Source organism: Gigantopelta aegis, chromosome 1, assembly GCF_016097555.1.
Source record: "Gigantopelta aegis isolate Gae_Host chromosome 1, Gae_host_genome, whole genome shotgun sequence".
Classification (NCBI taxonomy): Eukaryota; Metazoa; Mollusca; class Gastropoda; order Neomphalida; family Peltospiridae; genus Gigantopelta; species Gigantopelta aegis.
Genome location: NC_054699.1, coordinates 26908984 through 26933598, shown reverse-complemented (window position 1 = coordinate 26933598; position 24615 = coordinate 26908984).

Below are 24615 nucleotides of genomic sequence, written 5' to 3'. Positions count from 1 at the left end.
CTTCTGCGTCAGCACAGACGCGATGTGTTTTGTCACATTCGATTCAGTTTCAGTGCGTTTCTTTTTTAACTCGCCAAACCCTAAATCTGATAGTCGCCCAACGGACTACCTTTGTAAAATTCTTAGTCGCCCTTAGCCAATAAAGGTCACCACAGACGACCTGGCGACTGCTAATATTCAACCCTGTCGCATACGCATACGGAGACGCATACACAGTCGCATACGGAGACGCATACTCAGGACGCATACGGAGACGCATACGCAGGACGCATACGGAGACGCATACGCAGGACGCATACGGAAACGCACACACAGACGCATACGGAGACGCACACACAGACGCATTCGGAGACGCATACGCAGGACGCATACGGAGACGCATACGCACACGGAGACGCATGAATAGGAATTTACTCAACCTGTTTGTACAGAAAGCGATTATTACGGATTACAGATTACTGATAAATGGAGTTTGCGCTTAGTTGAAAGTGTGCGCGCGTCTTTCAACTTCATTCTGTCTCACATTGCTGCAACTCTTGAGACCTGTGTTATATTCGATTCGAAAAACGAATGTGCCCCGGCAATTGTTCATATATTGTACACAAAACTCAATATTCTATTTACTCGAAGATAATACTATATACCGAGGTTTGTTGGGCATACTTATTCCCTGCAGTATAGCTTCCATGTAGATACTTATTCCGTGCAGTATAGTGTCCATGTACAAACTTATTCCGTGCAGTGTAGCAGTGCAGTATAGCTTCCATGTAGATACTTATTCCGTGCAGTATAGTGTCCATGTACATACTTATTCCGTGCAGTGTAGCAGTGCAGTAGAGCTTCCATGTACTGGTAAATAAAATGCAAGTAGGCCTGTAAGCTGCGGTTTGTTGGACATAATTATTCCATGCAGTATAGCTTCCATGTAGATACTTACTCCGTGCAGTAGAGTTTCCATGTACTGGTAAATAAAATGCAAGTAGGCCTATAAGCTGCGGTTTGTTGGACATATTATTCCATGCAGTATAGCTTTCGTGTACTGGTACGTAAAAATTGTTTACCCAGAATAAAAAACAAAGAAGTGTTTTATTTAACGACGCACTCAACACATTTTATTTACGGTTATATTGGCGTCAGACATATGGTTAAGGACCACATAGATTTTGAGAGGAAACCAGCTGTCGCCACTACATGGGCTACTCTTCCGATTGGCAGCAAGGGATCTTTTATTTGCGCTTCCCACAGGCAGGATAGCACAAACCATGGCCTTTGTTGAACCAGTTATGGATCACTGATCGGTGCAAGTGGTTTACACCTACCCATTGAGCCTTGCGGAGCACTCATTCAGGGTTTGGAGTCGGTATCTGGATTAAAAATTCCCATGCCTCGACTGGGATCCGAACCCAGTACCTACCAGCCTGTAGACCGATGTCCTGCCACGACGCCACCGAGGCCGGTACCCCGAATAAGATACCATCTCACTAGTTACCAGCTGTCAGTCCAGTGGTATATTCACTGCGGTATTTTGGCGAGTTTTCCAACTCGTGTGTTCACAATGATTGCGTGCCTGTCTGACGAATGAATGAATGAATGAATGAATGTTTAACGACACCCCAGCACGAAAAATACATCGGCTATTGGGTGTCAAACTTTGGTAATGCAAACAAAGTGATGATCAACATCAATAATAAAATTCAAGATTTAAACAAAAACACAGTGTAAAGATACTGACTTTTACTCAAAAATTCAATTGTGTGCTGTATTGGCCATTCTCAAAGAGAATGTTACACCCCTGCACCACGGTGAGGTTACAGCACACGCAGGGGCTGAGGGGACGAATGTTCATAGTGATTTTTGTCAAGGACTACATCCCTAGGAATGGAAAATTTATTATAGCATTGCAGGACTAACAGCTTTCTGTGTGTATCTACCCGTTTAGTGCCCCTACCCCCATTTTTATGACAGTTATATTTTTACAAAATTGCTAAAGGGTGACTATTTGAAAAGCATTGTAAAATATTTGTCGGGGTACTATGAGCATTCGTTCCCCCAGGTGGTACCAGTTGGCCAAATTTTGGGTCCTGGCTCATGGACTAATCAGTTGGGAGTCGGCAAGTGCATGAGTTAAACAATTCAACTGTTGTGGACGACAGAACTGACCTTAGTCAACGACGGGCTTAAAGGGACATTCCTGAGTTTGCTGCATTGTAAGATGTTTCCGACTAATAAAATATTTCTACGATTAAACTTTCATATTAAATATATTTTCTTGTTTAGAATATCAGTGTCTGTATATTCAATGTGTTTCTGATCGTCTTAATATTTGTAAGAAGTCTAAACTGGATTTTGTCTTCAAAAATATATTTTAAGAAATAAAATTAAATTTAAGCTAGTAAAAAAAAGAAGTAAAGTTTGTTTCATTTAACGACGCCACTAGAGCAAATTGATTTTTTTTATCTTATCATCGGCTATTGGACGTGAAACATATGGTCATTTTGACACTGTTTTTTTTTTTTTTTTTAGAGGAAACCCGCTACTCTTTTACGACAGGCAGCAAGAGATCTTTTATTTGCACTTCTCACAGGCAGGATAGCACAAACCATGGCCTTTGTTGAACCAGTTATGGATCACTGGTCGGTGCAAGTGGTTTACACCTACCCATTGTGCCTTGCGGAGCACTCACTCAGGGTTTGGAGTCGGTATCTGGATTAAAAAACCCATGTCTGGACTGGGATCCGAACCCAGTACCTACCAACCTGTAGACCGATGGCCTAACCACGACGCCACCGAGGCCGGTTTTAAGCTAGTAGAAATATTAGAACGATCAGAAACACGTTTAATATACAGTCATTAATATTTTATCAGAAATATATATTTGATACGTAATTTCAATCGTTAAAAAGTCTCTGTTAGTCGATAACATCTATAAAATTGCAGCAAACTCAGGAATGTTCCTTTAACAGCTGTTGTGGCAGTACTCATGACTGGTGCCCCCCATAGGGGCAGAAAATACTCACCTTTCGCAAACACCTGATATCGTCACTCTTTGGGCACTGATTCATCGGTGCATGTCAGCACAGCTGTAGTTATTCCAACAGTTCTGTCCTGTGTTGATTTAGTAAACTAGTCCTGGAGTGGCAGTCCTCTTTATGGCGATGTAGGAATGATGTATTGTCCAGTAAAGGATCACGTCGTGTGTGGCTGTCCTCCTATACACGAGGCACTAGATAGAGATTGATAGAATCAACCACTATTTTGCCAAATGCCCATTCGACTCTGCATTGTGGAGAGTTTTGTTTAACGACACCATTAGAGAACATTGATTTATTAATTATCGGCTATTGGATGTCAAACATTCGGTAATTTTGATATATAGTCTTAGAAAGGAAACCTGCTACATTTTTCCATTAGTAGCAAGGGATCTTTTAGATGCACCATCCCACAGACAGGATAGAACATACCACGGTCTTTGATATACCAGTCGTGGTGCACTGGCTGGAACGAGATATAGCCCAAATGGGCTCACTGACGTGGATCGATCCCAAATCGAGCGCTTTACCACTGAGGCACTGGATAGAGATTCATGGAATCAACCGCCATTTTACGGCCTTGCATTGATAGCTTTTTACGGATTTGTCATTCAGACAAAAGATATATTGATAGCCAGTGGCGGATACAAAAAATCCATTTAGGGTTGTGGGGGAGGGGGCAATGACACGAGGCGGAATGCCAAAGGATGGAGATTTGGAGGGAGGTGAAAATTAAAGGGGCATTCCTGAGTTTGCTTCATTGTAAGATGTTTCCGACTAATAAAATATTTCTACGATTAAACTTACATATTAAATATATTTTCTTGTTTAGAATATCAGTGTCTGTATATTCAATGTGTTTCTGGTCGTCTTAATATTTGTAAGAAGCCCAAACTGGATTTTTGTCTTCAAATAATTTCGTACGTATGAAAAAAAAGAGTATTTTAGGAAATAAAAGGAAATTTAACCTAGTACAAATATTAGAACGATCAGAAACATGTTTAATATACAGCCACTAATATTTTATGCAGAAAGATATATTTGATATGTAATTACAATCGTTAAAAAGTCTCTGTTAGTCGATAACATCTTAAAAATTGCAGCAAACTCAGGAACGTCCCTTTAATATCTAATAAAATTATAACTACCGCAAAATGTTGGGGTACCCGGACCCTTGCCCCCCCCCCCCCCTCCCCCATCCGTAGATCCGCCACTGATGGCTCTCAGATGCATCAGAAATCACCAAATTGTGTCTGTATGACCTCACATGACCTCACGAACTCTTGATACCCCAACTTTGTGACACTGATCGCCGCGCTAGTGGCGTGCTGTCGGTAATTTATGATCACATTGAAATAATAATCGCCATAAAGATTGCAGGTCCGGGATACTCGTTGAAATTAATAGCGCTGAAGAGGACTATTGGTTGTCTAATTAAAGATGGAATTGGTTATTGTTGATCTATGTCGTCGGTACCGCACGATGAATCAAATCAAACTTGGTATGTGGTGTTAAGTCAGAATTAGTAGCACTATCATAAAGGTTGCGTTAAGGTTGAATGAATGTTTAATGAAAATCCCAGCACGAAAAATACACCGGCTATTGGGTGTCAAATTAATAACGTTACAAAGGAATGTATAAATAAATAAATAAATAGTACATAACAATGATAATAAGGATGATGATGATGATGATGATGATAATAATAATTACATTGAAATAATAATTACTATTATTGTTATCAGTATACATTCTTTTTAAAGGGACAGACCGTAGTTTTTAAACACTACAATATAATGTTCACTATTAGAGCCGTTTATGATCACTGAAATCAAATATTACTTATATTTTATCGTTTAGATTATCCATTTCCGTAGAACCGAAGTGTTTCTGGTCATCCCGTTGTTTTTAATACCACAAAATACATTTGTCATATTTTTTAAAAACGTACGGGCGTCTGAGAAGTAGCGGTTATTGATTCGAGTTCTAGTCTATTTTTTAAAGAATATATCCCGATTTTAACGTCACAGACTCTTCTTTCACTCTGTTGTAACTTTATCCAAATGTGTTACAGGTTTGTAGATTAACTAAACCTATTGTCCGAACCAAATTGTTAACAACTACAAAAAATTACTCTCCTACCTTTAATTGCCGTTAGATTTCCTCCAAAGTTTGTCCAGGCACAAATCGCAAAAAAACCACTACAAATATACAAATTCCCCACACGAGACTGCAACGATGTCGCCGATATCGTCTTTGCTGAGATTGCATAGGGAAAAATACATGCAGTTTTCTGCCGTCTGCCATGTTGCTTTTTTATGGAATGCTCTTCAAGAGGGGTAAAAGCCTCCAAAGTATGTGACACAATTAATATGAAATCAATGATCTCTAGTGGTATCATTAAAAAAAATAATAATAATAAAATAAAAAATTTAAAAATAATATTACGTCATCACGTTTGCTTTTATATCGTAACATGTTATGACGTTGTTAGATTAAGTCCTATCCTTTCACCCCTCTTGAAGAATATTCCATAAAAAGTCAAAATGGCACATGGCACAAAATTACATGTTTTTTGCCCTATGCACTCTCAGCGAAGTCGATATAGGTGACATAGTTATCAACTGGTATGTGGAATCTGTGTCATTCTAATGTTTTTTTCAAGATTTCTGTCTGGACAAACTTTGCAGGAAATCTAACGGCAATTAAAGGTAGGAGAGTAATTTTTCGTAGTTGTTAACAATTTGGTTCGGACAATAGTGTCCATTTTTACGAGTTGAAACTTGGGTCTGTGCCTTTAATAGTGATACATAATAAAAGTGCGTACTACACATGTATACTACACACATACACATATATACACATACACATGTATACTACACACATACACAGATATATACACATGTATACTACACACATACACAGATATATACACATGTATACTACACACATACACAGATATATATATACACACATACACACCCACACACACCCACACCCACACACACACACACACACACACACAGATATATACACATACACACCCACACACACTACACACCCACACACACACACAGAGATATATACACATACACACACACACACACACACCAACACACACACATACACACACACATACACATATATATATACATACACACACACACACAGACACAAACACCCCCTCCACACACACACAAACACCTCCCCCCCCACACACAGACACCACACCCACACCCACACACACACACAAACACCCACACACCCACACCCACGCACGCACGCGCGCACACACACACACACACCACATCATAGCACAACACAACCCACAAACAATAACGCATTGCACATACAACTACACCCTCACACATTGTCATACATTATATATATATATATATATATATATATATATAGAGAGAGAGAGAGAGAGAGAGAGAGAGAGAGAGAGAGAGAGAGAGAGAGAGAGAGAGAGAGAGAGAGAGAGAGAGAGAGAGAGAGACGGAGAGAGAAAAGAGGATGTAGTAGTGGTATTACATTGAGTCGTTAAAAAACTCGCTCTGGGTGGGAGCCGGTACCAGGCTGTGAATCCTGTACCTGCCAGCCTTATGTCCGATGGCTTAACCACGACACCACCGAGGTCGGTCTGAATAGTATGAAGAATTCTTCCAGTCGTGACATACTGCTACCACCAGTAACTGAGGCTGGAATCTGGCTCAGTTAGTAGAGCGCTCACCTGATGTGTTTGGGACCATAGGCGTACGGACTCCCCCTTTTTTTCTTTTTCTTTTTTTGGGGGGGGGGGGGGGGGGAGGGCAGGCTGACTTTTGCCCAAATTAAACGAAAATGCCCGAATCTGGATAACAAAATTTATTCAAAATTAGCATTACTACCAAACAGTTATATAGGGTTGCAAACTAATCACTACGCATTTGTACATTTTGATGATAGAATGATGGAAATACATGGTAAAAAGGTCTCAGGTTAGCACATTTTCCCCGAATATCTGTATAATTTTTGCCCGAATTTGAGGTTTTGCTCCAGCACTAGGGGTACAGTCTCATACGCTTTTATGCTTGGGACGAAGGATCGAATTACCCAGTGAACCCATTCTCTGACTGTATCCCCCCATCCCCGTCCCAACCAGTGACTGATATATCAAATGCCATAGTATGTGCTATCCTGTCTATAAGAAAGTGTATATAAAATATCCCTTTCTATTAATATAACAATGTTGAAGGTTTCCTCGGAGACCATACATGTATGTTAAAATTACGAACTGTTTGACATCCAGTAGCCGATGATTAATAAACCAATGTTCTCTATTGCTGTCGTTAAACAAAACAAATTTTAACTTTAACCATCAGTAGGCCTAACTGGTGCTTCTTGAATGGCTAAAATTAGTCCTCTAAAGTTTATTTTCATCTTGAAACCATTTTGCCTTCAAGCCAAAAGTATTTCCCGGGCAGAATTCTTCAAAGATAATTTTGACTATTCATGACGATATTTTCAGACCTTAAAATAAACTATCACTTATAGTTCTTCCCTGAACATATTTTGAATAGTTCATTAGGACTGAATTATGATACTTGCAAATGGTTTTGTTGTTACGAGTGAGGTCATACGGGGCAGCCAACAAGTTCGTAGAATTAGCTACTAAAACTGAATTACTTTTCAGTAAGGGCGGGACGTAACCCACTGGAAAAGCGGTCGCTTTGTGCGCGGTCGGTCTAGGACCAATCCCCGTCGGTTTGGGCTATTTCTCGTTCCAGCAAGTGCACCACGACTGATGAATCAAAGGCCCGGATATAGGGATCCTGTTTATGGAATGGTGCATAACCAAATGTTTTACATCCAATAGATGATGATTAATAAATTAGTGTGCTCTAGTGGTGTCATTAAACAACAACAACAACAACAAAACCTTTTAATATAAATACAATCATCTTTGACCTCGGTGCATTTGGACCAATTATCCTTCAAGCTACTGATTCCAGCAAAATAGAAGTCTTCTAGCCCATCAACCACCTTTTTTGCACCCTTCAAACTTTCATCATCTTAACGGTTTGACCAGTGCTGCAGTTGATGCTAAACATAAGTAAGGGGTATGGTAAATTATGAGTAATCATGAAAGTAATCGCCGATTACGATGACATTAGCAATGTTATCGATTACGATTGCGATTACATGGCATTCTCAAACACTGTAATCAATCATGATTACGTTTACATGTAAACGTGTAATCAATTACAATCGATTGCGATTACCCCATTTCTGATATATATATATATATATATATATATATATATATATATATATATATATATATATATATATATATATATATATATATATATATATATATAATATATATACATATATACATACATGCATGTAATAAAATACGACCGCCGTGTGCATAGCCAGCCCCCATTAACAGACGTTAAGTTAAGTGATAAAGATGGCGACATCCATTGCTGTTGTAGATATAGAATTCATCTTTGTACGAAATATTATAGCACGATGTAGTCGACTGGACCTGAGCGCAAACAGATCCTTGCGATGTGCAGCATGGGGTAAATAAAAAGAAGGCCGTCGACAGTGCAGATTAAATGAGGAGAAGTGGTCAGAACGATCTGAAAGTGTTAACAAGGCCTTGCGTGTTGTATTATAGATAGGGGCGGGACATAGCCCAGTGGTAAAACGCACGCCTGATGCGCGGTCGGTCTAGGATCGATCCCCGTCGGTGGGCCCATTGGGGTATGTCTCGTTCCACCCAGTGTACCACGACTGGTATATCGAAGGCCATGGTATGTGCTATCTTGTCTGTGGGATGGTGCATATAAATTATCCCTTGCTACTAATAGAAAGAAAATGTAGCGGGTTTCCTCTCTATGACTGTAAAAATTGCCATATGTTTGACATCCAATAGCCGATGATTAATAACTCAATGTGCTCTAGTGGTGTCGTTAAACAAAACAAACCTTTATATTATAGATCCCCGTCACAACTGGTGTAACAAAGACCGTGGTATGTGGTATCTTGTCTGTGGGATGCTGCATATAAAAGATCTCTTGCTGTTAATCGGAAATTGTAGCTCATTGCTTGCAAACCCGCTGTCGCCACTTCATAGGCTACTCTTTTCGATTAGCAGCAAGGGATCTTTTATATGCACCATCCCACATATAGAGTAGTACATACCACGGCCTTTGATATACCAGTCGTGGTGCACTGGCTGGAGCGAGAAATAGCCCAATGGGCCCACCGACGGCGATCGATCCCACACCGACCGCGCATCGTGCGAGCGCTGAACCACTGGGCTACGTCCCGTTACCTCGTTAAATAAAAGATTTCTTTCTTTCTTTATTCCATTTTGTGTTTGTTACTAAACATTTCGTGTACATGTCTTTATGATGTTTTGCCGCGAAGAGTCTTACTGTGTGCTTTAAAGTTACAATCTCACTTCACCGAATTACAATCTCATTTACTAATGCGAAATACGAACACAATTAAAGGGGCATTCCTGAGTTTGTTGCATTTTGTAAGATGTTATCGACTAACAGAGACTTTTTAACGATTGTAATTACATACAAATTTATTTTTCTCCATAAAATATTAATGGCTGTATATTAAAAGTATTTCTGATCGTTCTAATATTTGTACTAGGTTACATTTCATTTTATTTCATAAAATATTTTTTTCGTACGTACGAAATTATTTCAAGACAAAATCCAGTTTGGGCTTCTTACAAATATTAAGACGACCAGAAACCTATTGAATATACAGACACTGATATTCTAAACAAGAAAATATATTTAATATGTAAGTTTAATCATACAAATATTTTATTAGTCGGGAACATCTTACAATGCAGCAAACTCTGGAATGTCCCTTTAAAGTTTCAATAACTCACAATCTCACATCACCATATCATAACATCGTTTACTAATACAAATACAAACACAATTACAGTTTTAACTAAGTCACATTCTCGGCTCACCATATTATTATATAACATCATTTACTAATAAAAACACAACTACAGTTTTAACAAACTCACATTCTATAACATCATAATCATTTACTAATAGAAACACAACTACAGTTTTAACAAAGTCACATTCTCGGCTCACCATATTATTATATAACATCATTTACTAATAAAAACACAACTACAGTTTTAACAAACTCACATTCTATAACATCATAATCATTTACTAATAAAAATACAAACACAACTACAGTTTTAACAAACTCACATTCTCGGCTCACCATTATATACTCTGTCAAAACAGAAACGCATAGGTGATAGGGAAAGAAGAAAAGTGTTTGATTTGACAAAATATAGTTTTTTTTTTGTACAGTGTTGCTGAATGACATTGTTTGTTAATGTTCTTGGAATGGGACAGCATGCCCAAATGCACCCTAAAACAAATTTAACGCACGTTGTGGCACGTTGTGCGACAATTGCAGGAAATCGGCGTGAAATGGTCTGACTTTGGTGAATGCACGTGCAACTCGGGGAAAAGATTGAGGTAGTGATGGGTATTTAAAGCTGCAATGCTCGCAAGGCAATGATGCCTCATTTCCATTTTGAGTTACAAGATGCCAAGACTAAGCCTGCCGAATCGAAACATTGTAATAGGCCACCTCCAGTTAGGTGAATCGCAATCAGCAGTCGCACCCCACATGAACGTCCATCAGAGCACCATTTCACGTCTCTGGGACAGGTACCAACAGTTTCATTCAACTGAAGACCGGCTCAGAAGTGGAAGACCTCGCATAACAACTGCAGCACAAGATCGCTACCGGGTTCTGCATTTGCGTCACCGAACTGCCACAGCAACGAACACTGCTGGACGCATACCTGGTTTGAGAAAGGTGTCTGCACCAACCATTCGGAACCGACTTCGAGAAGCTGCTTTACGGACTAGGAGACCGTATGTTGGCCGCGTCCTGCGACGTCAACATCGACATTTACGTGTTCGCTGGTGCACGAATGTACAGGGGTGGAACTTGGGGACGAGTCACGTTTCCTTCTACAGCGACGTGATGGACGACAACGTGTTTACAGACGCCGCAATGAACGTTTTACCAACAATTGCGTCGCCCAAGTTGACAGATTCGGTAGAGGGAGTGTCATGATGTGGGGAGCCATCTCATATACCGGCAGAAATGAACTTATGTTCGTACAAGGCAACCTCACAGCTGTACGCAAGCGGAATGAAATTCTTCGCCGTCACATGCTCCCCATGTTGGATCGACAGAGAGAATTATTACAGCAGGAAAATGCCAGGCCGCATACAGCACGTGTAACAATGGATTTCCGACAGAATGAGAACATTAATGTGCTGCCATGGCCATCAAGATCGCCAGATCTCAACCCCATTGAACACATATAGGACGAACTGGACAGACGTGTACGCCAGCGTGACCCGGAGCCTCAGACGCTTCCGCATCTATGACATGCACTGCAGGAAGAATGGGCTAGAAATCCACTCATTCAGTCTATGCCAAGGAGATGTCGAGCAGTAATTGCTGTTCCTGGTGGCCACACAAGGTACTGATTTCAGCGCCCTCGTGCGACGCTGTTTGGTGACAAAAACGCCTCCACTGCCGTCAGTCCATAGCAAGAACATTGTCACATACTCATGTCAAATTTGACTGTGATACGATCATAAATAACGAAATTATGCCACTTTGTATTAAAGAGATAATTCCATGAATATTCCGCCTATGCGTTTCTTTTTTGACAGAGTATATATAACATCATTTACTAATAAAAACACAACTACAGTTTTAATAAACTCGCAATGTCACCTCATCATTTTAGAGCACCATTTACTAATACAAAATAAAAACACAATTACAGTTTTAATAAACTCACAACTCACAGTCTCGCCTCACTATATTATAACATCATTTGCTAAAACAAAGTACAAACAATTACAATTTTAATAAACTCACAATGTCGCTTCTTCATATTATAATATTTTTTCTAATACAAAATATAAACACAACTACCGTTTTAATAATAACTAATGTATTATCGCTATCTACGGTTACCGTCAACTGCCTTCAAACAACATACAAGTTTGTTGCCACGTTTAAAGGCATATTGTCACAGACCACTGACCTATTAAATGTCTTAACAAAGTATTACGTGAAAAATATGTATTTGATTTGTCCCAAAATGTACTTTATTCAACACTCTAATTAACCATCATACTCCAGTTATTAATAATATTTTGTAAAAAAATAATTGAATTATGGCAATGATCCATAATTTAAAAATTAATATTGTCAAGAGGATAGACATGGATTTCACTCCATCATGGTTTAGTTACGGTGATTCAATAGTCAGATTTAGTTTCCAAACATTGATGTGATTTTCATGTATTATCTACTTTTGGAGAAATAAGGTCCTTAAATCCGTGACAGTTTGCCTTTAAACGAAATACTTTTTTTTACACACCCATTGGTGAGAACATCATTCGTTATTTACGGTTTTACACGCTAATAACACACCTACCAGCGGTATCGATTTAAAGAGTTGCTCCAAGGTGATAACCAGGTAGCCACAGCCATACCATCCAGCGACAAAAAAGGTCCTTTGACGTATAATTTAAAGTGAAACTCATTATGCTGTGGCGCACACAAGAAATAGTAAGGCATTAAAAAGGGTTTAGTTGTAAAAGACGTTTACATTTATTTGAAATCTGTTGTTTGAGATACGTTTTAAAGGAACTCGTAAGATACATGGTAACACGTTGTTGTTGTTTTTTTGTTTTTTTTATACACATGTACGTGTTAACAATGTCAAGACAAACGATTGGTTGCTCCTAGGTGATGACCAGCTCACCAATGCCATACGTCCAATAAAAAAACCCTACACGATGGGAATCGATTACATTGTGACGTATAGTTAACCTGACAATCATGTGTCTGTGATGCGTAAGTTAGCTACAAGTACAACGACTGTAAATAACTTTTAGTCGAAAAAGATGTTAAAATTTGCTTTAAACCTGGTTTTTGAGGATATGTAAAAAAATAGAATAAAACATTCGTGTCCGTTAGATACCATTTATCTCACAGCTCGTTGTTTAAAAACGTATCAAACACGCTTTCGCTCGTTAGACACATTTTAAAACAACTCGGCCACTCATGTATTATTCTCCATTTAACCTCCATGAAATGACTAAAAAATGATATTTCAGAGCCTCTGTGTTTCAAAATGTCCTGGGAGGTATGCCCCTGATTTCCTTAGCGTCTTGCTCCTTCCATGCTCTTCGTTCTAAGAACTCATCTGCCCTTCCCCCTCTAAGACACACACAATCCTAGCTACAGCACTGATTTGTGTCCGTTAGATACCATTTATCTTACAACCTGTTTAAAAACGATTCCAACTTGCTTTCGCTCGTTAAATACGTTTTAGAGGAACTCGTAAGATAATACATGATATCTAAGGGCCAATCATGTAGTATTGTAGTGGGGCAGGCTAGTTTTTGCCAGAATTATACGAAAATGCACGGATCTGGATAACTACATTTATTCATATTAGCATAACTACCAAACAGCAATAGAGCCGATATAGCGGTTTTGTAGTAATGCTAATATGAATATTATAGAGTTGCAAACCAATTACTACGCAACTGTACATGGATTACAACTAATAGTGATGGTAGGATGATGGAAATACATGGTAAAAAGGTCTATGGTCAGCACATTTTCCACGAATATCTTTATAATGTTTGCCCGAATTTTAGATTTTGCTCCCCCCTGCCCCCAGTCTGTCTCTCTTGCTCTCTCTCTCTCTCTCTCTCTCTCTCTCTCTCTCTCTCTCTCCTCTCTCTCTCTCTCTTGCTCTGTCTCTCTGTCTCTTTCTGTGTCTCTCTCTCTGTCTCTGTCTGTCTCTCTCTCTCTCTCCCTCACTTTATCTCTCTCACCGTCTGTGTCTCTCTCTGTCTGTCTTTCTCTCTTGCTTTGCTTTATTTCTCTCTCTCTCTCTCTCTCTCTCTCTCTCTCTCTCTCTCTCTCTCTCTCTCTCTCTCTCTCTCTCTCTCTCTCTCTCTCTCTCTCTCTCTCTCCCTCCCTCCCTCCCTCTCTCCTCTCTCTCTCTCTCTCTCTCTCTCTCTCTCTCTCTCTCTCTCTCTCTCTCTCTCTCTCTCTCTCTCTCTCTCTCTCTCTCTCTCTCTCTCTCTCTCTCTCTTTCCGTCTCTATCTCTCTTGAGGAGAGCGATTAATTACTCCCCTAACTAAAGGTTATGGGGAACCATATAAGATATGACCAATAATGATGCTATATAAAGTTAAATTTTGTTTTGTTTAACAACACAACTACAGCACATTTACTTATTGGATGTCATTGATCTATTGGATGTCAAACATTATGTAATTCAAACATACAGTCTTAGAGAGGAAACTCGCTACATTTTCCCATTAGCAGCAAGGGATCTTTTATATGCACTATCCCACAGACAGGATAACACATACCACAGCCTTTGATTTACCAGTCGTGGTGCACTGGCTGGAACGAGAAATAGCCCAATGAACCCACCGAGGGGAATCGATCCTAGATCGACCGCGCATAAAGCGAATGTTTTACCACTGGGCTACGTTCCGCCCATGATGCCATATAAATTCACAACCTATAATGAAAGCTAAACATTGCTCTCTTTGAATTTGTCTCTGCGGAGTGATGTAGAGCAAGAGTGATAGTTACCTCTGAAAATCAAAACCATTGAACTGACCTTAAATCAAAATAAAGATTTCAAGATGGAATACACGTTTTCTCGGGCAGAAATGACACTTATCCAATTAAATATGTATGCAATATATTTTGTGATTTGTATCCGAGAACGACGCTCCAAATACACGTAATTTTGAGTGTACAGGTACTTTTGAGTGTATCTGAGTACGACCCTTCAAAGGCACGTACTTTTGTGTGTATCTGAGTACGACCATCCAGATACACGTACTTTTGAGTTTATCTGAGTACCTCCTTCCAAATACACGTACTTTTGTGTGTATCTGAGTACGACCCTCCAAATACACGTACTTTTGTGTGTATCTGAGTACGATCCTCTAAATACACGTACGTTTGTGTGTATCGGAGTACGACTCTCCAAATACACGTACGTTTGTGTTTTTATTCTGAGTGCAGCATCAATTACAAGCCTCTGATTGCGACATTTACCTGGGTTAAAATATTTACTATTTTTGTCTTCAGAAGCCTTAGAACCTTAACGACTCGCCTTTCTTCTTGATGATTGTCAGCTGATTGCAGTAATACTAAATACATCGTTTGTTAGTACTTTTCTTTTGAAAGGAGAGGGATTTTTGTTTGATAACACGCTACGTGTCCCCACTGAAGTCTTTCTCTCTCTCTCTCTCTCTCTCTCTCTCTCTCTCTCTCTCTCTCTCTCTCTCTCTCTCTCTCTCTCTCTCTCTCTCTCTCTCTGTGTTTGTCTTTCTGTCTGTCTGTCTGGCTGACTGGCTCTCTCCCATTCTCTTTTATGTCTCTCTTGAGGGGAGTGATTAATTACTCCCCTAACTTAGATTATGGGGAGCCATATAAGATATAACCAATATTGATGTCATATAAAGTTTGTTTTGTTTAACGACACAACTAGATCACATTGATTTATTAGATGTCATTTATCTACTGTCAAACATTATGTAATTCTGACATATATAGTGTTAGAGAGGAAACCCGCTACATTTTTCCATTAGTAGCAAGTGATCTTTTATATGCATCATCCCATAGACAGGATATCATATATCACGGCCTTTGATATACCAGTCATGATGCATTGGCTGGAACAAGAAATAGCCTACTGGGCCCACCGACGGGAATCGATCATAGACCGACCACGCATCAAGCGAACGATTTATCACTGGGCTACGTCCCTACCCCTGGTGCAAAATAAATTCACATGCTCTCCTTGAACTTGTCTCTGGGGAGTGATGGTAAGCGCGAGTAATAGAAAGAAAGAAAGAAATGTTTTATTTAACGACGCACTCAACACATTTTATTTACGGTTATATGGCGTCAGACATATGGTTAAGGACCACACAGATTTTGAGAGGAAACCCGCTGTCGCCACTACATGAGCTACTCTTTCCGATTAGCAGCAAGGGATCTTTTATTTGCGCTTCCCACAGGCAGGATAGCACAAACCATTGCCTCTGTTGAACCAGTTATGGATCACTGGTCGGTGCAAGAGGTTTACACCTACCCACTGAGCCTTGCGGAGCACTCACTCGGGGTTTGGAGTCGGTATCTGGATTTAAAAATGCCGTGCCTCGACTGGGATCCGAACCCAGAACCTACCACCCTGTAGACCGATGGCCTAACCACGACGCCACCGAGGCCGGTTACGCGCGAGTGATAGCTACCTTTGCAAAACAGGACCACTAGACTGAACCCAAATCAAAATAGCATAAAACGGATTTCATTCACTATTTCATAAAGCAATCAGTCGATTAATAAAGACTCCCAGATGGAATACACGTTTTCTCAGGCTGAATTACACTCATGGTTTATTTTGCAAGCTTATCCTTCTCTGTTATTCATTTTGCAAATAGCACGTCAACACTGTAAAGCTGGTCAGCAAACACAGCCTATGAGGTATAATGATAAAGCAAAACATGTTACATGATTCTTTCCAAGTAGCGAAAACGACAATATGATCTTGTCAAGTGATACTAACGAACAATGCCATCAGTTTCAGTTTTTTTTACAAATGATCAGGCCAAAAAAATCAGTTTCAGGTTTTTTTACAAATGAAGGAAAAAAAAAAAAAAAAAAAAAGAGAAAAAAAAAAAAAAAGAGAGAAAAAAAAAAAAAAAAAAAAAAAAAAAAAAAAGAAAAAAAAAAAGGATGGGTCGTTGCGTATGTTTATTCAATGTGAACACCATAACGGGCATAATTAATGTATTGATGTATTAAATGAATATAACGGATTTAGAGATCATCATATTTTAAAGGGATGATTCGAAGATATCAACACAGCTAATCAACAATAATGAGATGAAAATTAATGGTTTTGTTAAATTTTATTTCAACACCGGAACATTTTCTTCGACATGAAATAGATTTAAAATGTGCTGAAGTGTCAGTAAACAAATATTCATTTGCACTTCTATTGTTTTATCCATTCTACATTCGTAGCAAGTGGAAGCTTTCGGTTCCCTCCCATTTTACCTTCACCCATTTTGCCAACAACCCAGTTTGCCTACACTCAGTTTGCCTACAGTATGAAAAAGTGACATCCCCAGTTAATAGTGGGACAATCCCTATTATTTTGTGTCTCAAACCAATATAAAACCATTGTATTATTTAAACAATTAAGATTTTAATGAACATAAATAATGTAATTGGGGCTCAGTTGCGCAAAGGTGATTTCATGCTCTTTATGGTGATTAGTACTAGTCCAACGATCCCATACTGTGATCTTTAATATGTAATCAAAGTGAAATGACCTCATGATTCTTTGATATAGGATTAAAGTTCAACTTTGTACAAAATATTTGTTTAATATTTGTGAGGTCATTTTAATACTAGTTGTTTAATTGGTTTTGTTGTGTAGTGTTAATCGTGTTTATAATAAAATATGTTTGTCATATTATTTTGTCATGTTATTTTTATACACAGGGACCATACATGGAATGTTCCACTTTTAACTGGGGATGGCATCTTTTTAAACTGAGGGTAGGCAAACTGGGTTGTAGGCAAACTGAGTGTAGGCAAACTGGGTTGTAGGCAAACTGAGTGTAGGCAAACTGGGTTGTAGGCAAAATGGGAGGACACCAAGCTGAAATATATGTTTATGTTATTTTGCTCTATGATGGGCTACTCAAAAGTAAATGTTCATCACACATAAAATAATTCAGTTTTTTTTTATTAAAAGAAAAAAAAATTAACACCGCAACATGTTGCCATTGCGGAATTGATGAAATATCTAAATAGCTATATATATACACACACACACACACACACACACACAGTCGAACTTGGTCTAACGGCCACCTGCCTATAACGGTCACCTGCACATAACGACCACACTGCCCCCCCCCAACGCATTTCTTTCTTTATGTGACCTCTATAGAACGGCTATGTATATATATATATATATATATATATATATATATATATATATATATATATATATATATATATATATATATATATATATATATATATATATCAATAAAATTTTCGTTGTATTATTAAATAATTCGTCGACTCCACTAGTCCACGGATTACACGAAAATAGACAACCACGAAGACAGAAAGCGATTTCACAGTTGTTTCTTAAGACCGCCGTGATAGCTATGTGTCAAGTTTACGAACTATCCAATTAAATATGTATGAGAGATATTTTGAGATCTATAAAAATAATAATGTTGAAAAAAGAATGATGTTTGGAAGCCACGTGTTTTTGCTGCTGTAGTTGAACTCTACTGGCAGCTGTTCTATGTTTACAGACTGATTTCTATCAATTGGGAATAGAGTTGTCTGGATGTCTTCGTGCATCTGATCAGCTTATAGTCATACAACATCTTAATGACTCAGAACTTAGTTCGAGCCCATGAAAATGGTCATTAAGTCTAGTTTATAGTCTACAGCCGGCCTCGACCTCGGTGGTGTCGTGCTTAAGCCATCGGACCTAAGGCTGGTAGGTACAGGGTTCGCAGCCCGGTACCGACTCCCACCCAGAGCGAGTTTTAACGACTCAATGGGTAGGTATAAGACCACTCCACCCTCTTCTCTCTCACTAACAACTAACAACTAACCCACTGTCCTGGACAGACAGCCCAGATAGCTGAGGTGTGTGCCCATGACAGCGTGCGTGAACCTTAATTGGATATAAGCACGAAAATAAGTTGAAATGAAATGGTCATTAAGTTTAGTTTATAATCTATAAATCTGCAACACACATTTGGATATGGTTATTAACAGAGAGAAGCTAAAGTCTGTGATGTTCAAACACAGTTTAAAAACAGAGCTTGCCCAGATAACCATTACTTCTCAGACGAACGTGCCTTTTTTAGAATTAAGACAAATGCATTTTGGGTTTTTGCAAAAATCTGGAAGACCAGAACCACTTCTGGGCCCGTTCTTGTAAAACTTTTCTCTAATGACGTCACACACATACAATTTACACAGCGTTGTCATGACATTACTATTTCAGACTCAGTTAGATTCTCAAGTCTAGACTAAAAGATTTATAAGCACCAGGCTAGGTCTACGACAATTAATATTCTAAATAATAAAATTTAAGTACTTATCAAAACGGTCTTTAATAGTGAAAAATACGTCTTAGTGTTTAAAAACTAGGGTCTGTCATTTTAATGCCTCAGTAGCGTACTCGAACAATCTAGGTAACTCACACAAAGCCAACATTTTTACCACGGTTTATGTTATGCCATGATACCAAGTTTTAGAACTCTCCGATCAAAACTCTGGACGACAGAGTTACACATTTTTAATTAAAAGGTTTTAAAATTTTAATAAACATTCAAAAATTATAAAAAAAAAATATATATATATATATTTTGTGAAGACTGCACATGTGAATAATTATACTGAGTTTGAGTTCTATTTAATCAAAAGTCTAGGAGAAGACAGACTTTAAAATTTTCAATGATAAATTTTTGTTAGACATATTTTGAAATTTAATAAGAATTCTAAAATAAATACCTCTCTTTTAGTTTGTAACGATTTTCTCTGAGCATTGTTGTACTGCATTTTAGAATTGCCCAGTCCGAACTTTAGGAGAGGATAGACCTACAATTTCAACGTTAAATTTCTATTTAAAATTCTTAAATTTAATAACAATTAAAAACTTCCTAAATACCTCTTTATTAGTTTATAGAGACTGGTCCAGAGAATTAATGTACTGTCTAATAAAAACTCCAAGAGGACGAGAATTACTTTGCACATTCTCTCTCTCTCTCTCTCTCTCTCTCTCTCTCTCTCTCTCTCTCTCTCTCTCTCTCTCTCTCTCTCTCTCTCTCTCTCTCTCTGTGTATCTCTCGCTTGATGCGCGGTCAGTTTGGGATCGATTCCCATTGGGCTATTTCTTGTTTCAGCCAGTGCACTACGACTGGTATATCAAAGGTCATGGTATGTGCTATCCTATCTGTGGGATGGTGCATATAAAAGATCCCTTGCTACTAATGGAAAAATGTAGTGGGTTTCCTCTCTAAGGCTATATGTCAAAATTACCAAATGTTTGACATCCAATAACCAATGATTAATAAATCAATGTGCTCTAGTGGTGCTAAACAGAGGATCATTATGCTAAGTTTCAGAAAAATCCAATCAAAACTCTAAATGGCAATTCCAGCCAGTGCACCACGACTGGTATATCAAAGACCGTGGTATGTACTATCCTGTCTGTGGGATGGTGCATATAAAATATCCCATGCTGCCAATCGAAAAGAGTAGCCCATGAAGCCCTCTCAAATCAAATCCCATAGACGACAATAGTAACATACGTGGCTAAAACTCCTACCTGCAGTGTATCAATCGACATAAACGCCACGGATATAAATACTACCACCCCTCACCCTTAAAGTGAATCAGAAAACATTCGGGGTCAAGCTGCTCATTTCTGAGATAATAGATAGCGTCTATGACTACCCTAGTTCCGCACAAAATTTGAGTACTTTTTTCTTACAGGTACCCCATACATGTTTCAAGCACAAGGCTACTTAACACAGTGGTACTAGATGAAATAAAATTGCATACATATTTTGCCTAGATGAAACCATTTAGTTTTTTTTACAACTAACACACTCACATTTATCACCAACCACAGGACTTGTGGTGTTCACTTCTCTATCAGAAGTTGGGTGCCATTCACGACGAGATCCTTTACTGGACAATTCATCCTTCCTGCACTACTCAAAGAGGACTGCCACTCCCAGACTAATTTATTAAATCAAAACTAGAACAGTACAGAGCTGATTGGAATAATTGCAGCTGTGATGACATACACTCATGGATCATTGTCAAAATAGTGATGATATCAGGTGTTCGCAAAAGCTGAGCACATCCTGTCTCAACGGTGGTACCCGTTATGAGTAATGTCATCACAGCTGTGAAGATCGTCATTTCATCTAAAACGATAAACAAATGTCCATAAGTTTCACAAAGAGATTTCATTTTAAAAAAGTATGCACAAGTTAAAAATATAGAACAGCATCAGTCAGCATGGACATAGATTCAAATAAAATGGAATGGTATAGCGATGGAATCGTTGTTGTTGGAATCATAATAATACAAATAGTAGTACACCAAACAGTATCTCACAGGGTGGAACTTTTCGTTCCACAATTAACGCTACCATTCCTGCTATTGGTCATAAATAAATGAAACAGTGTTTGTTGCGATAAAAAATTGTTTCATTTGGCCAATGCATTCCTGTAATTTAATTTCAACTAGTGTTAATATATATCAGCTACAATTGTGCTTAACTGCTCTATCAAAAGTTAGGAGCACCTCGAACTTTGACCCAGCCGGATGTTATTTGGTTTAGTACTACATGTACCTTCTGCAGGGGTACACTTTTCAACTTATTTATACTTTTGTGCTTCTTTTCATGCCTTTATCATATGTTACGGATTTTTTTGTGTGGGTTTTGTGTGTAGTTTTTTTTGTGTGGGTTTTGTGTGTAGTTTTTTTTGTGATGTGTTTTTGGGGGCGTGGGGTGGAATGGGTGTGGGATTTGTTATTTTAGTGTAATATTAAAGCTACACTTGACTATGTTCGCTTAATGGCGCCAGTCTGTTGTTAAAGAACCGTCTGCTACTGTATGGACGTACATTAGTCATACAAGTCATTAAGCTGTCGTCTGCCACAATTACTCATTTAAAGTGTACTTTCTGACATGTTTGGCTGTCGTACACAGCCGCAAGACGCTAATCATCTTGATTGAGAGCGGCACGTAGCCCAGTGGTACAGCACTCGCTAGATGCGCGGTCGATGTGGGATCGATCCCCATCGGTGGGTCCATTGGGCTATTTCTCGTTCCAGCCTGTGCACCACGACTGGTATATCAAAGGCCGTGGTAAGTACTACCCTGTCTGTGAGATGGTGCATATAAAAGATCCCTTGCTGCTAATTGAAAAGTGTAGCCAATGAAATGGCGACAGCAGGTTTACTCTCTCAATATCTGTGTGGTCCTTAACCATATAACCGTAAATAAAATGTGTTGAGTGCGTCGTTAAATAAAACATTTCTTTCTTTCCAATCATCTTTATTAGGCGCGGAACGGGGTGTGGGTGTGGGTGGGATGGGGATGAAAGGGCGGAAGCCATTGTCCCCCACTTTTTCATATTATTATATTCAAAACATAGAAATAAAGTATTTGAAGACATGAAATTCAAACATTTATCGGAAGAGCATGTCCTTGAACAGATTACAGCCCTTTGGACCCTTAAATTCTCCTCCTCATCCCATCCCCCACACACCAGCCTACGCTTCTGTATATCCCAAAGCGTCTACTGGGACAGACCAGGCCTCCCTTGCCATTAACAGACAAACGCTTTGTCCATAAGCGTTATACTTCGCTTGCAGCAGTTACGTCTGTAGAGAAATTAAAAAATATTTTGATAGTAACAGGAGGACGTTTGGTCTTTATGATGTCGTTAATAGGTAATGCGACATGATTACGATGTGTTACTGATGCGAGGTGGCGCATCAGGGACTTAATTATGTCCTTACAAATCGGAAAAAAGAAGAAAAAAAAATCCTCTCTCGAGATTCACTGGATGTAACAAGCAGCCAGATACAGTGACATATTGCCCGACATGACAGACATAGCTGGTTCTGGTAGTATCCCAGGGCATGGATGTACCTTTTAAAAAAATTCGGCTACAGTATTCACAAATACACTACGGTAGTTAACGTGGATTATGATTGGCGTTGGAAAATGCTATCACAACAAAACAAAACTCTATTTAAAAAAAACCTCAGATCACATAACATGATACATGAGTATTCATTCATTTCACAACTGGTATATCAAAGGCCGTGGTATGTACTACCCTGTCTGTTGGATGGTGCGTTTTAAGATCCCTTGCTGCTAATCGAAAAGAGTAGCCCATGAAGTGGCGACATCGGGTTTCCACTCTCAATATCTGTGTGGTCCTTAACCATATGTCCGACGCCATATAACCGTAAATAAAATGTGTTGAGTGCGTCGTTAAATAAAACATTTCTTTCTTTCTTTCATTCATTTCAACTTATTTTCGTGCTTATGTCCAATTAAGGTTCAAGCACGCTATCCTGGGCACACTCCTCAGCTATCTGGGCTGTCTGTCCAGGACAGAGGATTGGTTGTTAGTTGTTAGTGAGAGAGAGAAGAGGGTGCGGTGGTCTTAAACCTACCCATTGAGTCATTAAAACTCACTCTAGGGTGGGAGCCGGTACCGGGCTGCGAACCCTGTACCTACCAACCTCATGTCCAATGGCTTAACCACGACGCCACCGAGGCATGATACATAAGTAAATAATTACTTAATTAGTTCATATACAGATGGGGGGGGGGGGGGGGGGGGAATTATTTGGCATATTTCAAAATACTGGTTTTTGTGTCGGGTGGAATTTGAAACTTAGTGAAGTTTAAATAGTTTTTGGTGTCGGACATTGATAGAAAAAAAATAATATGAAAAAACGTGTTTTTTAACGACGCCTCTAGATCACATTGATTTTTATCTTATCATCGGCTATTGAACGTCAAACATATAGTCATTCTGACACTGTTTTCTTTAGAGGAAACCCGCTGTCGCTACATAGGCTACTCTTTCCGATAAGCAGCAAGGGGTCTCTTATATGCACAGGATAGCACATACCACGGCCTTTGATGAACCAGTTGTGGACCACTGGTTGGAACGGAAAATATCCCAAACTGCAAATGGGTCCAATGAGAAGGATCGATCCGATGACCGACCACTTCACAGACGGACACGCTACCGCTTGAGCTACATCCGAAATCAAAGATGCCATCTAACAGAATCAATGCAACACTCTATCAAAAGTATATTAGGAAACTTTGATTAACCAATGAACATGTTTGAAATCTAGCTTAACTAACTTACCCTTTGTTTTCTATAGGCACTTTACTTTTGGTGTCGGATGGAAATTATATCTTGGTGTCGGGTCGTAATAAAATTCCATACATTTCATCAGTATAATTTTAATGAACACGTTATACCACAGCTAGATATATATTTTAAAGTCTTATAAACATTTCTTATAAACATGGTTAATAAAGCAAAACACAAACACAACTACAATAGTAATTAAAGGGACAGACCCTACTTTCAGCCCATGAAAATGCACACTAAGTTTAGTTAATCTACAAACCTGTAACACAAAATTTGGACAAAGTTACAATAGAGTGAAACCTGAGTCGGTGATATTGAAATGGTGAAATGCACTCTAAAAATAGACTAAAACTCGACTGCATAAACTGTTACTTCTCAGACGCACGTGCGTTTTTAAAAATACGATATTAAAATATGATATTAAAAACACCAGGATGACCAAAACCATTTCGAATGTACGGAAATGGAT